The sequence below is a fragment of the Gigantopelta aegis genome, chromosome 7 (assembly GCF_016097555.1).
Source record: "Gigantopelta aegis isolate Gae_Host chromosome 7, Gae_host_genome, whole genome shotgun sequence".
NCBI lineage: Eukaryota > Metazoa > Mollusca > Gastropoda > Neomphalida > Peltospiridae > Gigantopelta > Gigantopelta aegis.
The window spans coordinates 18,411,679-18,430,494 of NC_054705.1; the positions used below are offsets into that span (position 1 = coordinate 18,411,679).

Here is an 18,816-nt window from a genome sequence, read left to right on the forward strand (position 1 = left end):
GTCAAATAAAACAATTCCTTCCTGCCATATAACCGTAAATAAAATGTGTTGAGTGCGTATTCAAATAAAACAATTCCTTCCTTCCATATAACCGTAAATAAAGTTTGTTGAGTGCGTAGTCAAATAAAACAATTCCTTCTTTCCATATAACCGTAAATAAAATGTGTTGAGTGCGTCGTTAAATAAAACCTTTCTTTCTTTCTTTCACTGCGATTATCATGCTACCCCTTTCAGAGAGTGCAACTCTGGGCACCATATCATACAGCCTAACTCGTTAAACGTCTGGTACACTAGTGTGTACAAACAGCCACACAAATAGCTCTGCCTGTATGTATACAACTCAGACCTAGTTGCCCAGCCTGCCTGATTCCCCTGGAATCACGGAACTCTCCAGTCACAACTAACTATAATACATTCAGCAGTTCTGCATTTTAGGCTGTACCACTAGACGATTGGCGGGCTTTGGCGCGTGCCATCACTCGAGTGTCGCTTATTAAAGCAGTCATTCGTTACCGGGCTTTGTGACGAAGCGCCGGTGTTTTTGAGCTATTTTCTGGCGGGAGTTATTTGCGTGGTAGTTTGTTTACATGCGTACAGTCGTGATGACATTAATGGCGCAGTGATTATGAAATTATCGGTTACGTGGTGCACATGACTTTATCTGACTGAGTCGTATTGTATCAACGTTCATTATTTGAGATCGGCCAATGTATTATGAGGTAAGATTTGACCAGTTAAAATTAGTGTTACAGTATAACGTGGGCAATATGATCTGACAATTATTTACATAATTAACTGTTGTTATGCAGTTCTAACTAACTGTGAGATAAAACAAGTGGATAGGGAAGTAGAATATGTCAGAGATGTGCAACACACTTGTCGCATCATGATTGTAATCTTTGACACATGAACGAATAAGTGCCGTAACGGTAGAAATAAACATGCCTGTTAACGTTCATGACTAATAGAAAAAAAGTAGTTTTGTTTTACGACACCACCAGAGCACATTGATTTGGTAATCATCGGCAATCCGAAGCGGATCTAAGGGGGCCCTCCCCTAAATTTTGCGATAGTTATAATTTTATTATATATATATATATATATATATATATATATATATATATATATATATATATATATTATTTTTTTTTTTTACAATCCACCTCAAAACCTCCCCCAAAGTTCTCTTGACATTCCACCTCATGTCACTGCCCCCCCCCAAATGGATTTTCCAGATCCGCCACTGGCTATTGGATGTCAAACATTTGGTTATTTTGACATATAGTCTTAGAGAGGAAACCTGCTACATTTTTTTCCCATTAGTAGCAAGGGATCTTTTATATGCACCATCCCACAGACGGGATAGCATATACCACAGCCGTTGATATACCAGTCATGGTGTACTGGCTGGAATGAGAAATAACCCAATGGGCCCACCGACGGGGATCGATCCTAGACTGACTGTGCATCAAGCGAGCACTTTACCACTGGGCTACATCCTGTCCCATGAATGATAGTATCTGATAAGACTGCACAACAATGATTGTTAATGAATTACGTAATGCAATAGGTGCCTGTTTATTTTTACCTAAAGTCCGAACCAAATTGTTAACAAATACATAAATTACTCTGCTACCTTCAATTACTGTTAGATTTTAAAAAAAAACATTACATTGACATGGATTCCACACACATAGGCACAGTGGAAGCAAGTAGACATTGATTGGGGGGTGGGGGTGGAGGGACTTTTTTTTCTAGAAGACCGTTAGATATTGAGCAGAAATTTTGTGTATAGGTTTTTCACATACTGGCATCATTAGATAAAACAAACTTTACTTTTTTCACATACTGTTACAGATTGAGTTTGACTTTCTTGGTGATTTACCCATTTATGACCCTTGAACTTAGGAGATGTAAACATTTGTTTTCAGGATTTTTGCAATGCCTGGAGATGTCAATTTTTTTTTTTTAATATAGCTTTTTCATTTGTATATATAGCTTTACAGATCAAGTTGAAATTTCATGGTGATTTACCCACTTTTCAGAGTTATGGCCCTTGAATTTAGGAGATACAAAAAATTTTTGGGCCCGGTAGGGGACATGTATTGCTGTCACAGTATTTTCAAAATACTTGTTTTTATACAAAATAACTGAAAATTTAGTCTTTGGCTAATAAAATATTCCTCAAGTTAACCATATTTTAATAAATTTCATGGAAATACTCTTTATTTCTGAAAGTTGGCTAAACCAAAACTTTTTCCACTAACCACTAATAATTTACTAACCACTAACCGACTGTCCTCAACAGACTGCCCAGATAGCTGAGGTGTGTGCCCAGCACAGCACGCTTGAACCTTAATTAGATATAAGCTCAGAAATTAATAGTGGAAAATAAATGAAATAAGCACTATTGGTCATACATTTTGAATGCAACATTTTGAACACATATGTAACTCATTCCAACCAGCCTGGGTTAATCTTTCATTTCATTTCAACTTATTTTCGTGCTTTTATCCAATTAAGGTTCTAGCACGCTGTCCTGGGCACACACACACCTCAGCTATCTGCGCTGTCTGTCCTGGACAAAGAGTTAGTTATTAGTTGGTTAGTGAGAGAGAAGAGGGTGTAGTGGTCTTACACCTACACATTGAGACCTTAAGAACTCGCTCTGGGTTGGAGCCGGTACCGAGCTGCGAACCCTGTACTTACCAGCCTATAGTCCGATGGCTTAACCACTGTGCCACCGAGGCTGGTGGGATAAGCTATCGGTTCGCATTCATGTAGCGGTTTGTACCCAAAGCCCTTTTCACAAGTTGATTTATGTGTCTTATTTTTGGAGGGGTGAAAGCCCAGAATAAGGCTATCAATCCCTATCTAAACTCTCTCGTGTGAAGCTAGGTTATATAGATCTTGTACTGAAATAATATCTATAAACATGAACAAACTGGCACACTAAACCTACACAGGTTGGATTTTGGTATTGCACAATGAATTTGATTTTTTTTTCTTGCATTTACTGAAATAATTATATGTTATCAGGAACCACCGAGGTGAAAATCATCCCAGGATCCCAGCGTGATAGGCCGGGATACCACAGGTTAATGAAATCCCGGTCCGGGGTTCCCACATTCTAGGAGGGATCCCAGTGTACAAATAGCATAATTGTAGCCCAGTGGTAAAGCGCTCGCCTGATGCACGATTAGTCAAGGATCAATCCCCATCGATGGACCCACTGGGCTATTGTTTATTCCGGCCAGTGCACCAAGACTGGTATATCAATGGCTGTGGTTTGTGCTATCCTGTTTATAAATATGGGATGGTTCATATAAAAGATCCCTTGCTACTAAATTAAAGTTTGGTTTGTTTAACGACACCACTAGAGCAGTGATTAATTAATCATTGGCTATTGCATGTCAAACATTTGGTAACTGACATGTAGTCATCATGCAGAGGAAACCCACTACATTTTTTTCTAATGCAGCAAAGGATCTTTTATATGTACTTTCCCACAGACAGAAAAGCACATACCATGGCCTTTGACTAGTTGCGGTGCACTGGTTGGAAAGAGAAAAAAACCCTGACATTTGAACGGATCCACTGAGGTGGTTTGATCCTGCAATTCTAGAAAAACTCCAATCAGGTGAATGGATCCACCACGGTGGTTCGATCCTGCAATTCTAGAAAATCCCCAATCAGGTGAATGGATCCACCAAGGTGGTTCGATCCTGCAATTCTAGAAAACCCCCAATCAGGTGAATGAATCCACCAAGGTGGCTCGATCCTGCAATGCAAACACCTCAAGCGAGCATTCAACTGAATTACATGTAGCTAAATTGCGGACCCCACCTTGCTACTAATTTAAAAATGTAGCAGGTTTCTTCTTTAAGTCTATTTGTAAAAATTACCAAATGTTTTACATCTAATAGGCGCCAATGATTAATAAATCAAGGTGTACTAGTGATGAACAAAACACTTTTTTTTATATAGTCGTAGTTTAAAATGTGTTGAGTCATCATTAAACACTTCAGCCAGTGCACCACGAAGGGTATATAAAAGGCCATGGTATGTACTACCCTGTCTGTGGGATGTTGCATATAAAAGATCCCTTGCTTCTAATCGAAAAAAGAGTAGCTCATGAAGTGACGACATCGGGTTTCCTCTCAATATCCCTGTGGTCCTTAACTATATGTCTGACTCCATTTCTTTCTCCAAGTCAATATGTAAAAATTACCAAATGTTTGACATGCAATAGCTGATGATTAATATATCAATGTGCACTAGTGATGAACAAAACACACGTTTTTTCAATATACCGTAGTTTAAAATGTGCTGAGTCATCATGACACATTCCTTTCTTCTAAGGCTGGTGTTTGAGCACAAGTGGATGAGTGTGTTGGAGGCCGGAGTGTTTTCGTTAACATGTAAATGTGATTTGTGCGACACCGGTTCGGACAAACACTTGAGCTCGCCTCCACATTCTCCTATTGATTTCATTTATAGACTGGAGTTATCAATAAAATCAAGATCCATAGGGTCGCCCCATACGATTGCCCTATAACCACTGAAGGACAGGTTTGGTACAGATACATGAAGATCAACGCCTCGTGTAAAACCAGGAAGCTGTTTGGACATCACATCAGTGTTTCTGCCAGAAAGAAATTTTTGAGAATGGCACTATGGAATTGAATATTTACAATGTGTGTGCTGAATGCAACCACAGTCGACAGGGGGTATGGGGGGGCCTCCCTCAGAAAGAAAATGGGTTAGGGTTAGGATTAGGGTTTTTAAAAATCATAATTGTGTCAAAAGATTAACTTTAAAAAATAAAATCTGCAAACATTTGGGTATGGCGCCATACCCGTTTTACCCTCTGGCAGAAACCCTGCACGTGCATTTGCATGTGTCTGTGTCCAGTGTGAAATTATGTCTCTTTTCATATTCTCCGACGCCATATAACTAAATAAAATGTGTTGAGTGCATCATTAAAATAAAACATTTCCTTCCTTCCTTTTCATACCGGCCTCGGTGGCGTCGTGGCAGTTCATCGGTCTACAGGCTGGTAGGTACTGGGTTCGGATCCCAGTCGAGGCATGGGATTTTTAATCCAGATACCGACTCCAAACCCTGAGTGAGTGCTCTGCAAGGCTCAATGGGTAGGTGTAAACCACTTGCACCGACCAGTGATCCATAACTGGTTCATCAAAGGCCATGGTTTGTGCTATCCTGCCTATGGGAAGCGCAAATAAAAGATCCCTTGCTGGCTGTCATAAAAGAGTAGCCTATGTGGCGACAGCGGGTTTCCTCTAAAAAAATCTGTGTGGTCCGTAACCATATGTCTGACACCATATAACTGTAAATAAAATGTGTTGAGTGCGTCGTTAAATAAAACATTTCCTTCCTTCCTTCCTTTTCATATTCTGGCCTCTGAGTATTGGAAATTTGCACATACCGTTCCTGGGTTATACAAAAACCAATTCAGGTAACCCATTTTATTTTTGCGTAACCCGTTATTGATCATGGTGGGACATAGCCCATTAGTAAACCCACTCACCTGATGCACAGTCGGTTTTTGGATCGATCCCCGTCGATGAGCCCATATGGCTATTTTTCGTCACAACTAGTGCAGCCAGGTTGTGGTATGCATGTGCTATCCAGTCTGTGGGATGGTGCATATAAAAGATCCCTTGGTACTAATGGTAAAAAGTAGTGGGTTTTCTTTCTATGTCTGTCAAAATTACCAAATGTTTGATGTCCAATAGCTGATGATTACTAAATCAGTGTGCTCTAGTGGTGTTGTTAAACAAAACTAACTTTATTTTATAACCACTGAAGGACAGGTTTGGTACAGATACATGAAGATCAAACCTTGTGTAAGACCAGGAAGATGTCTGGACATTATATGCACTTGCATGTGTTTGTTTGTGTCCAGTGTGACAAGGCTTTAGATCACACTAATTTGGGCACAGCATATACTTAGGCAGTGGTATGTGCTATCGTGTCTGTGGGATGGTGCATATAAGATCCCTTGCTGGTCAGGGCACATATTTACCAGCTATCTTAATCCTAAGATACTGTAAAACCACTGGTGGCTATGACATGTGTCACAGTGACGTCATAGCCTACGACATTTCTAAGATCTCTAGCTTGGTTGTCAGTGATATCATTAAGACATGAAAGAAAGAAATGTTTTATTTAACAACGCACTCAACACATTTTATTTACAGTTATATGGCGTCAGACATATGGTTAAGGACCACACAGATTTTGAGAGGAAACCCGCTGTCGCCACTATATGGGCTACTCTTTCCGATTAGCAACAAGGGATCTTTTATTTGCGCTTCCCACAGGCAGGATAGCACAAACCATGGCCTTTGTTGAACCAGTTATGGATCACTGGTCGGTGCAAGTGGTTCACACCTACCCATTGAGCCTTGCGGAGCACTTACTCAGGGTTTGGAGTCGGTATCTGGATTAAAAATCCCATGCCTCGACTGGGATCCGAACCCAGAACCTACCAGCCTGTAGACCGATGGCCTAACCACGACGCCACCGAGGCCGGTCCCATTAAGACATGAAATAACACAGGTGAAAATTAAATTACTGGCAGCAGTTATCACTGGGCTGGGATGTATGTAGCCCAGTGGTAAAGCTCTTGCTTGATGCACAGTCGGTCTAGGATCGGTGGGCCCGTTGGGCTATTTCTTGTTCCAGCCAGTGCACCAAGACTGGTATACCAAACACCATGGTATGCACTATCCTGTCTGTGAGATGGTGCATATAAAAGATCCCTTGCTACATGTACTAATTTTTGAGAAAAGTGTAGCAGGTTTCCTCTCTAAGAATCTGTAAAAATTACCAAATGTTTGACATCCAATAGCCGATGATTAATAAATCAATGTGCTCTAGTGGTGTTATTAAACAAAACAAACTTTTAACTTGAACTCTATTACCATCTGCTAAGCCTATAACTTAGTAAGAATGATGCATTTTCATTGGTTTACTAATGTCTTAAATAATAGTGTCATACATTAATTACCAGGGTTGGGCTTCCAGATGCATATCACACGGTTATCAACATGCATAAATTATAATGTAGAAATACCACTTAGTTGGGAAGCATTAATTTTATTCCTGGTAATTCTATACCTGGCACATTTTTTTTTAAACAGTCGGCCACAAATCTTGAGCATCTGCTGTTTAATGGCATTCCTTGTAATGGAGTACCGACTGGAACTAGAAAAAACAAAATGCATTTATCCACCGAGGAGTTTTGAAGTTTGCTTTGTTTAACATCACCACTAGAGCACATTGGCTATTGGAAGGAAGGAAGGAAGGAAGGAAATGCTTTATTTAATGATGCACTCAACACATTTTATTTACGGTTTTATGGTATCAGAATATATAAAATAATAATAATAAAAATAAAGTTTCATAAATTAACACTAAAGATGTAAAACAACGTAAAACGATTTAAAATATATCAAGTATAGTTAATGAAAACAATAATGGCTGATGAAAAGTCTTTGGAGCCTCCGACACTAAATTGCATTAATTTAAGATAACAAACCTCTATATTGATCAAAGAAAGAAAGAAATGTTTTATTTAACGACGCACTTAACACATTTTATTTACGGTGATATGGCGTCAGACACATGGTTAAAGACCACAAAGATATTGAGAGAGGAAACCCACTGTCGCCACTTCATGGGCTAATGTTTTCAATTAGCAGCAAGGGATCTTTTATATGCACCGTCCCATAGACAGGATAGCACATACCACAACCTTTGATGTACCAGTCATGGTGCACTGGCTGGAGCGAGAAATAGTGGCTATTGGATGTCAAACATTTGATAGTTCTGAGATATAGTCTTAGAGAGGAAACCTGCTACATTTTCCATTAGCAGCAAGGGATCTTTTATATAAACTTTGCCACTGACAGGACAGCACATACCATGATCTTTCATATGCCAGTCATGGGGCACTGGTTGGAATGGAGGAACAAAACAATGGGAGAATGGGTCCACCGAGGAGTTTTGATCCCGCAACTAAAGCACCTCGGGCGAGTGTTCCCATATCCACCACGGGGCATTAATCCTAGAACCTCTCATACCTCATGTGGGTACTATACTACAGTCAGGACAGAACAGCACATACCACAGCCTTTGATATACCAGTCAGTGAATGGGTCCATCGATGAAGTTCGGTTTTTGCCACCAAAGTACTGACAGATCAATTACACCCCAACCCCCATCCATCAAGGGGTTTTGACCCTAGGACTTATCATTCCTGAAGTGGGCACTCTGCCACAAACAGGACAGCATATACAGGAGCCTTTGATATACCAATCAGTGAATAGGTCAATAGAGGAGGTTCAATCTTGCGACCACAGTATCGACAGAGCTACATGTAGATCGGACCCCCTTATCCAACAAGTGGCATTGACCCTAGGACCAGCCTTGCCTCAAGTCTTGGTGGACAATCTCTCACAGACAGGACAGCACATACCATAGCTTTTGGTGAACCAGCCGTGATATACCAGTGAATGGGTCCACATACATATAGATCCTCACCCCAAATTATCCACTGAGTGGCATTGACCCTAGAACCTGCTGTTCCTCAAGTGAGCACTCCGCCACAGGACAGGACAGCACAAGCTAAATCCCATCCTCAAATTATCCACCAAGGAGCATTGACCCTGGAACCTGCGGTACCTCAAGTGTGCACTCTACCACATACAGGACAGCACATTATACCACAGTCTTTGATATACCAGTCATGATACACCATGAATGGGTCCACCGAAGAGGTTTGATCTTGCGACCAAAGTATTGACAGAGCTACATGTAGATCCTCCCCCCTGAACCTGCCATATCTCAAGTGTGCAGTCTACCCATACAGGACAGCACATACCACAGCATTTAATATACTAGCGAATGGGTCCACTGAGGAGATTTGATCTTGCGACCAAATTACCGACAGAGCTACATGTAGATCCCACTCCCCTCCCCCACTCCCCTCCTAGAACCTGCCGTACCTCAAGTGGGCAGTCTACCACATACATGACAGCACATACCACAACCTTTGATATACCAGCGAATGGGTCCACCGAGGAGGTTCAATCTTGCAACCAAAGTACTGACAGAGCTACATGTAGATCCCACTCCCCTCCTAGAACCTGCTGTACCTCAAGTGGGCAGTCTACCACATACAGGACAGCACATACCACAGCCTTTGATATACCAGCAAATGGGTCCACCGAGGAGGTTCGATCTTGTGACCAAAGTACCGACAGAGCTACATGTAGATCCCACTCCCCTCCCCCACTCCCCTCCTAGAACCTGCCGTTCCTCAGGTGGGCAGTCACTCTACCGCTACACATGGCAGTAAAAAGAGTGTCTTTCATTTTGTAACCTCTTGTAATGTATTTCAGATTGATGGAATTCTACTGATGCAATCTGAAGTATTTACCAAGCTCTTCAGGACTGGAGGAAATAAAACGGAGTCGTAAATCACCGGATTACATTATTAGCAGGGATGAGCAGCGTGGCGGCGGAACTCTGAGAATAGAAATTCTCTTGGGCTAGCGGCTACAGGTAAATGTGAATGATTAACTGGGGAAGGTCACCATAACCTGCCTCCATTTCCCAGTCTGTGTGCAGTGTTGTGTAGAAATACTATGGTGGCTGTTTGACAATATTGACATGTTTTGTGTTTTTTTATAAATATTCCCCCTTCCGAGTTCTCAGTCTGCAATTTGGCTTGACTGACTACACATGGCACTGCTGGTTGGAAAACAAGTAAAAATGTTGGACTGCTTAGATTTTTAAAAAGTATTATTTTTTATTTTTTTTGTACATAAATTAATTTCATGAAGAAAAGGATTTTCTATAAATATTGCAAAGAGTTTTCAGTCTGTAATTTAACGTGACTGACAACTCGTGGCACTGGATGGAAAAACAAATGAAAATGTAGCATTGCTTAGGTTAAAAAAAAAAAAAAAAATTATAATATGTATTTTTTAGTTTTGCTTCATAAATTTTATGACCGGCCTCGGTGGCGTCGTGGTAGGCCATCAGTCTATAGGCTGGTAGGTACTGGGTTCGGATCCCAGTCGAGGCATGGGATTTTTAATCCAGATACCGACTCCAAACCCTGAGTGAGTGCTCCGCAAGGCTCAATGAGTAGGTGTAAACCACTTGCACCGACCAGTGATCCATAACTGGTTCAACAAAGGCCATGGTTTGTGCTATCCTGCCTGTGGGAAGCACAAATAATAGATCTCTTGCTGCTAATCAGAAAGAGTAGCCCATGTAGTGGCGACAGTGGGTTTCCTCTCAAATCTGTGTGGTCCTTAACCATATGTCTGACACCATATAACCGTAAATAAAATGTGTTGAGTGTGTCGTTAAATAAAACATTTCTTTCTTTCTTTCTTTTTTTTTTCTAATAGTCAAAAATATGCCTTAGTGTTTAAAAACTAGGGTATGTCCCTTTAATTAAAAAATATATTTTACCAACTTTAATATATTCGTACTTGACAACTGTGTCACATGTACATAAATGTCAGACAATATACACAATCATATGTACATATTATTTCAGTAACAATAAACATTCGAATTTTGACATTAACATTATTACTTTGTAGTAAATTTCAAATCTGGATCTCAGTATCTAGAAAACAAACAAGCCTAATCATTGTTTGGTGTTGAAATTCCACTCTCGGTCTGAATATCAATCTTTATTACCCCAGCAGTCACTCATAACAGGGGAAATATTTTCCATATTTTCTCAGTGAGAAATATTCTGCATTGGTCTAACGAACAATACTATTGGACAGTTTGATGCTTACAAACCAATGACCTTGTCGGTACTAAATATGATGTCATCACGATTTGACAAACACACAAAATGACATCATGTAGTTTAAAGAGTTTGCCTTTACAGGTCTCTGTTTTTGGTGTTAAATTAATAACAAAATGTCATTTTAATGCAATTCATTATAGATTTGGAAGCAGAATAAAGAGAGCTTGTGTTTTTTAAAATTATCTATGAACGTGATTAAATTACAACATTATAGTAATTCTCAGAACAGTGCGTAAAGTGGTTTACATCGTTCCTATACAGGTTGGCCTTCGTGCATGTGCGTCAAGAATAAAGGCTTTTAGAGAAAAAATAGCTGAGGTAATAAATAGAATAACAAACTCGGTACCAGTTATTATCAAATTTATGTCCCTTGTGAAATAATTTTCATTTGTCACTTGCTAAAGCTTGTGACAACTGAAAATTATTTTACTCGGGACATAAATTTGATATTAACTGGTAACTCGTTTATTATCCTCTATATAGAAAACAAACACACAGTCAAAAGTCTATGTGAAACCTTGACAAATTCAAATGTTTAGGGGGCAGGATTTTACTCAGTTGTTTGAGTTCTCACTTGAAGTGCTTGCGTTGCAGGGTTGAACCACCCTGTTTGGGTTTTTCCCAACCAGTGCACCACAACTGGTCAACGGCCGTGGTATGTGCTTTCCCGTCTGTGGGAAAGTGCATATAAAAGTTCCCTTACTGCATTAGGAAAAATGACTACGAGTCAAAAATTGCCAATTGTTTGACATCCAATAGCCAATGATTTATTAATCAGTGTGCTCTAGTGGTGTTGTTAAACAAAACAAACTTTAACTTTTAATTAAAATTTTGTTAAATATTTAAATATCTACAGGCAAAAATGATACCATTTTTGGCAACCTTTTATATTCTTCTCGTGTTTGATGTAACCCAGTTACAAAGCTGACATTCTGGAAACTGGATGTGGCACTTGAAGATTGCTGTTAGCACCTTGCAGTGACAGCATGATGGAGTTTCGTGTTATCAGTTGTAATTGATAGCTGTCGCCAGGGAGCGTTCTCCTGCACAGCCAGTCAGATAGTGCACCAGGGCATACTGCACCAACATGTATGATAACGGTTCTTTCAAGATTAGGGGGAATCTAGCTCGCTGTTAAAGAACCTTTCTTATGTGTGGTGGGATATAGGATCGATCCCAGTTAGTGGACTCATTTTTTTATTTTTTTTTTATTTTTTTATTATATACCAGTTATTCCGTAACTGGAATAAGGGAATGTTTCATTTAATGATACATTTCAGCACAATTTAATTACATTTATATGGGGTTTGGACATATGGTTAAGGACCACACAGATAATGACAGAGAAAACCAACAAGAATAGCTGATTGACAAGACCAACATGATATCATCGGTTGCTGTGCAATCGGCTGTTTGTAATTGTGCCTATTCTCATATGAGCATGGGTGCAGAAATAGAAAGTATTTCACTAGCCCGCCAGACCAGAACCATCGAAAATTTACTAGCCCGCCAGAATTGTTACTAATCCGCCAGCCTATAGATTTACAAAATTCAAGGGTCATCAAACAAGTATTTAACAGAACGATCTAGTTAAAATACACTGCCAACATACTTTAAACGTAAACAAGTATCTAACAGAACGATCTAGTTAAAATACACTGCCAACATACTTTAAACGTAAACAAGTATCTAACAGAACGATCTAGTTAAAATACACTGCCAACATACTTTAAACGTAAACAAGTATCTAACAGAACGATCTAGTTAAAATACACTGCCAACATACTTTAAACGTAAACAAGTATCTAACAGAACGATCTAGTTAAAATACACTGCCAACATACTTTAAACGTAAACAAGTATCTAACAGAACGATCTAGTTAAAATACACTGCCAACATACTTTAAATGTAAACAAGTATCTAACAGAACGATCTAGTTAAAATACACTGCCAACATACTTTAAACGTAAACAAGTATTTAACAGAACGATCTAGTTAAAATACACTGCCAACATACTTTAAATGTAAACAAGTATTTAACAGAACGATCTAGTTAAAATACACTGCCAACATACTTTAAACGTAAACAATCCATTTTTAAGACCTTTGACCAGTTATTTTCGGAAAACTGTGCTTAAGCAGTTCAGAACTCCGAAGTGGTCTATTGTCAGTGCGATACAGATATGTTTGCGTATTACATCATAATTTTGAACTGTTTGTTTGAATGGTTTGGAATTCTGACATAGCTAATGCACAGTTGTGGATTCGATGCAAAAAAAAACAAAAAAAAAACAACTACTGTCAGTCAGAAAAAGACAGATCACCTGTCAGACTAGTACAGTTGGACTTGGTCTAATGGCCACCTCTATATAATGGCCACCTGTTCATAACGGCCACCCTGAAATCCCCCCAACAAATTTCTTTCTTTATTTGACCTCTATAGAACGGCAACCTGTCCAACGCGGCCAGCGGCCATTATTTGTTAGCAAATATAAGGTCAGAATCTGCATTAGCGGCCAAAATATTATTTTTAAGAAATCAAATTCTTCCCACCACATTTGATCGTTCAGCGATTTAGTTCCCAGTAAATCCCATTGTTTTCTGCAATGCCGTCATTGTTGTGTCATGTGACCGGAACGTTTGGCGAGTTGACTGACTCGACAAAAAACCCAACTTATTGTGATGTTATCATATGATCTTATTGTCGTAAACAAATATATGTTTACTAATACTAAGCATTATTTTAATCCTTTTGTTAATTTGGTAAATGTCAACAGCTGTTTGGTTCCGGTGGTTGTATAATTTGCATTCGATAGTTCAGCTCGAATCGTTACTCAATAACAAGGCGAATTCTCATTGGCTGTAGCCTATGAAAGCAGAATGTATTACTAGTATTACGGTATCTGATTGTTGTGGTATTATCAAAGGCAATTATAACCAAGGTGCTGGAGTAGTTCCCACTGTCAATCATCATGATTGTTGTTCACAAGCAGTTTGCACCAAGCTGCAAACATTAATGAATTTAGTGAAGCCGGTATCATGGTATGCTTGGGTAAATCGCGACCTTTGTTTACCAAAATTGTTTTGTTTGCAGTTCGCGACGTAATCCCAATGCAGGTACCATACCAGTGGATTAGCAGCAACATGAAACTAATAATGAGTCACTTGAGTAATAAATCCAAATTAAACAAATGTAAATTTCAGTTTTGTGTTATTTATTTATGAACCAACTGTCAAACAAAATGCCACCGACAAACTGTAGAGTAGAAGTTATCAGGAAGTCAGAGAAAGATCGTTTAAGTGCTAGAAAGTATTGGGGTATTGGAATTAATAAAGGAAATCAAACTGTTACAACAGTTAATAATGAGATTTTATAGTGAAATATGTTAGGGTCTCGATTGAATATTTTGGGACCTCTATATAAAGGCCACCTGTCCATAACGACCACTTTCTTTTGGTCCTTTTAGTGGTTGCATTTTTTAATTTGTCTGTCAGCATTGTTACTCACATTTGGTGAAGGGCAAGTACTTTCTGCACTCATGATGAAACACTCGCATTGTGTGGTTTCGCCTTTAGTTTATGAACTACTCTGGGAATTTAAAATGCAACTGGGGCAGGACGTAGCCCAGTGGTAATGCGCTCTGTTGATGTGCGGTTGGTCTGGGATCGATCCTCGTCAGTGGACCCATTGGGCTATTTGTCTGTGGGATGGTTCATATAAAACATCCCTTGCTGCTAATCGAAAAGAGTAGCCCATGAAGCAGTGACTGCGGGTTTCCTCTCTCAATATCTGTGTGGTCCTAAACCATATGTCTGACGTGATATAACCGTAAATAAAATGTGTTGAGTGCATCGTTGAATAAAACATTTCCTTCCTTTTTCCCTGATGAGACACTCACATTGTGTGGTTTCACCGTAAGTCTGAGTACTACTCTGGGAATTTAAAGTGCAACTGTTATGGATATCAACGTGGCTAGTCGGTCTGGGATCGATCCCCGTCGGTGGACCCACTGGGCTATTTCTTGTTCCAGCCAGTGCTCCACAACTGGTGTAACAAAGGCCATGGTATGTACTATCCTGTCTGTGGGATGGTTCATATAAAATATCCCTTGCTGCTAATCGAAAAGAGTAGCCCATGAAGTGGCGACAGTGGGTTTCCTCTCTCAATACCTGTGTGGTCCTTAACCATATAACCATAAGTAAAATGTGTTGAGTACGTCGTTAAATAAAACATTTTCTACCCTGACGAGACACTCGCATTGTGTGGGTTTGCCTTATGTCTATGTACTACTCTGGGAATTTAAAAGTGCAACTGTTATGGACACGAGCATGGCTATGCAGGCTGCCAATTTAGCGGAATTCTGTTCCTCTGTGAATACCAGATATTGGGTCAGAAGCCAAAATATCTATATTATTTCATGTTACAACTCTGGCAGAATCCTGAAAAAAAAAAAATCCCAAAATTCAATGCCTGCTATGTATAATAATTATAGTCTCGGATGTTGGACTTGGAAATGGTTCAACCTACATGTTAGAGCAAGCTGCTGTAGGCACACCACTGGCGTAGGACTGACTTTTCAGATATTTTGCTTTATATTTGCTTTATATGTACCCGTCTTGAGTTCAAGTTCTGATTTGTGTCAGTTCCTTCAACCATGACAGGAGGATCGAAAGTTGGGGAAGGAAGAAGAAAGGAAATATTTTATTTAACGACGACCACGCATCAAGCGAGCGCTTTACCACTGGGCTACATTCCGCCCCATGGTCGAAGAGAGGTGGAAAGCTGGGGATGGAATAGAAGGGGCTCGAAGTCTCATCCCAGCAAGCGCCATGGAGCACATGCAGCCAACCTAATCCGAGAATCAGAAGAGCATGCAAGAGAAGAAGAAGAAATGTTCTATTTAACAACGCACTCAACACATTTTATTTACAGTTATATGGTGTCAGACATATGGTTACGGACCACACAGATATTGAGTGGAAACCCGCTTTCACCACATCATGGGCTACTCTTTTCGATTAGCAGCAAGGGATCTTTTATATGTGCCATCTCACAGACAGGATAGCACATACCACGGCCTCTGTTACACCAGCGGGCTAGATAAACATTTTCTATTTCTGCACCTCTGGATATATGCCCAAAATGCAAACTGCAGATGCATCAGATGCAACAGTCTGTATGAGCCTTTAGATGTACCATAGTCATATACCATAGGACTCGATAGCTGTCCCTTTAAAATTTAGACATTGCTATGGACTTTGGCAAGTCTAGTCGATAATCAGCATTATGTGTTAGAGTGCCACTCACACAGTGTGATTTGTGAAGATTCTGCAGTCAGTGTGTAATTGGTGCTGCATGAAGGAGCTGTGTATAACTGGCCTCTGGCTATCCAGTTGGCTTGTCAGATGGAATATGTCTAACGCTTTTCAGTTGTCATGGCTGGAACAGACAGAAGTCTGAGTTGTATATGGATCAGTGTAATATTGTTTCATTTCATTTCAAGCACGCTGTCCTGGGCACACACCTCAGCTATCTGGGCTGTCTGTCCAGGACAGTGGGTTAGTTATTAGTTGGTTGGTGGTTAATGAGAGAGAAGAGGGTGTAGTGGCTTTACACCTACCCATCGAGCCCTTAAGAACTTGCTCTGGGTTGGAGCCGGTACTGGGCTGCGGACCCTATACCTACCAGCTTATAGTTCGATGGCTTAACCACTGCACCACCAAGGCCGGTTCAGTATAATAAGTACCTTATTGAGGACTGGGTGAACCTGCCTCGGTGGTGTCGGTACCGGGCTGCGGACCCTATACCTACCAGCTTATAGTTCGATGGCTTAACCACTGCACCACCAAGGCCGGTTCAGTATAATAAGTACCTTATTGAGGACTGGGTGAACCGGCCTCGGTGGTGCCGGTACCGGGCTGCGGACCCTATACCTACCAGCTTATAGTTCGATGGCTTAACCACTGCACCACCAAGGCCGGTTCAGTATAATAAGTACCTTATTGAGGACTGGGTGAACCTGCCTCGGTGGTGCCGGTACCGGGCTGCGGAACCTATACCTACCAGCTTATAGTTCGATGGCTTAACCACTGCACCACCAAGGCCGGTTCAGTATAATAAGTACCTTATTGAGGACTGGGTGAACCTGCCTCGGTGGTGTAAGTACCGGTACCGGGCTGCGGACCCTATACCTACCAGCTTATAGTTCGATGGCTTAACCACTGCACTACCAAGGCCGGTTCAGTATAATAAGTACCTTATTGAGGACTGGGTGAACCTGCCTCAGTGGTGCCGGTACCGGGCTGCGGACCCTATACCTACCAGCTTATAGTTCGATGGCTTAACCACTGCACTACCAAGGCCGGTTCAGTATAATAAGTACCTTATTGAGGACTGGGTGAACCTGCCTCGGTGGTGCCGGTACCGGGCTGCGGACCCTATACCTACCAGCTTATAGTTCGATGGCTTAACCACTGCACTACCAAGGCCGGTTCAGTATAATAAGTACCTTATTGAGGACTGGGTGAACCTGCCTCAGTGGTGCCGGTACCGGGCTGCGGACCCTATACCTACCAGCTTATAGTTCGATGGCTTAACCACTGCACTACCAAGGCCGGTTCAGTATAATAAGTACCTTATTGAGGACTGGGTGAACCTGCCTCGGTGGTGTCGGTACCGGGCTGCGGACCCTATACCTACCAGCTTATAGTTCGATGGCTTAACCACTGCACCACCAAGGCCGGTTCAGTATAATAAGTACCTTATTGAGGACTGGGTGAACCTGCCTCGGTGGTGCCGGTACCGGGCTGCGGACCCTATACCTACCAGCTTATAGTTCGATGGCTTAACCACTGCACCACCAAGGCCGGTTCAGTATAATAAGTACCTTATTGAGGACTGGGTGAACCTGCCTCGGTGGTGTCGGTACCGGGCTGCGGACCCTATACCTACCAGCTTATAGTTCGATGGCTTAACCACTGCACCACCAAGGCCGGTTCAGTATAATAAGTACCTTATTGAGGACTGGGTGAACCTGCCTCGGTGGTGTCGGTACCGGGCTGCGGACCCTATACCTACCAGCTTATAGTTCGATGGCTTAACCACTGCACCACCAAGGCCGGTTCAGTATAATAAGTACCTTATTGAGGACTGGGTGAACCTGCCTCGGTGGAGCCGGTACCGGGCTGCGGACCCTATACCTACCAGCTTATAGTTCGATGGCTTAACCACTGCACCACCAAGGCCGGTTCAGTATAATAAGTACCTTATTGAGGACTGGGTGAACCTGCCTCGGTGGAGCCGGTACCGGGCTGCGGACCCTATACCTACCAGCTTATAGTTCGATGCCTTAACTACTGCACCACCAAGGCCGGTTCAGTATAATAAGTACCTTATTGAGGACTGGGTGAACCTGCCTCGGTGGTGTCGGTACCGGGCTGCGGACCCTATACCTACCAGCTTATAGTTCGATGGCTTAACCACTGCACCACCAAGGCCGGTTCAGTATAATAAGTACCTTATTGAGGACTGGGTGAACCTGCCTCGGTGGTGTCGGTACCGGGCTGCGGACCCTATACCTACCAGCTTATAGTTCGATGGCTTAACCACTGCACTACCAAGGCCGGTTCAGTATAATAAGTACCTTATTGAGGACTGGGTGAACCTGCCTCGGTGGTGTCGTTTGTTAAGCCATTGGACTACAGACTGGTAGGTACAGGGTTCACAGCCCGGCCGGTACTGGCTCCCACCCAGAGCAAGTTTTAACGACTCAGTGGGTAGGTGTAAGACCACTACACCCTCTTATCTCTCACTAACCACTAACTCACTGTCCTGGACAAGACAGCTCAGATAGCTGAGGTGTGTGCCCAGGACAGCGTGCTTGAACCTTAATTGGATATAAGCACGAACATAAGTTGAAAAGAAATGAAATGAAAGCCAACATTACTT

The 18,816-nt window shown here is 41.4% G+C and overlaps 1 protein-coding gene across 2 annotated transcripts in view; it reads left to right on the forward strand.

The window, feature by feature from the left end:
- Positions 1-434: 434 nt before the first annotated feature.
- LOC121377092 (solute carrier organic anion transporter family member 4A1-like) overlaps positions 435-18,816 on the forward strand; it is a 182,436-nt gene continuing 164,054 nt past the window's right edge. The window contains exons 1-2 of one of the 2 annotated variants that reach the window (XM_041504968.1): positions 435-719; positions 9,432-9,594. The gene's annotated coding sequence lies outside the window, so the exon portion shown is untranslated. The remainder of the gene's footprint in view (positions 720-9,431; positions 9,595-18,816) is intronic. The other variant, XM_041504965.1, reaches the window with a different exon arrangement.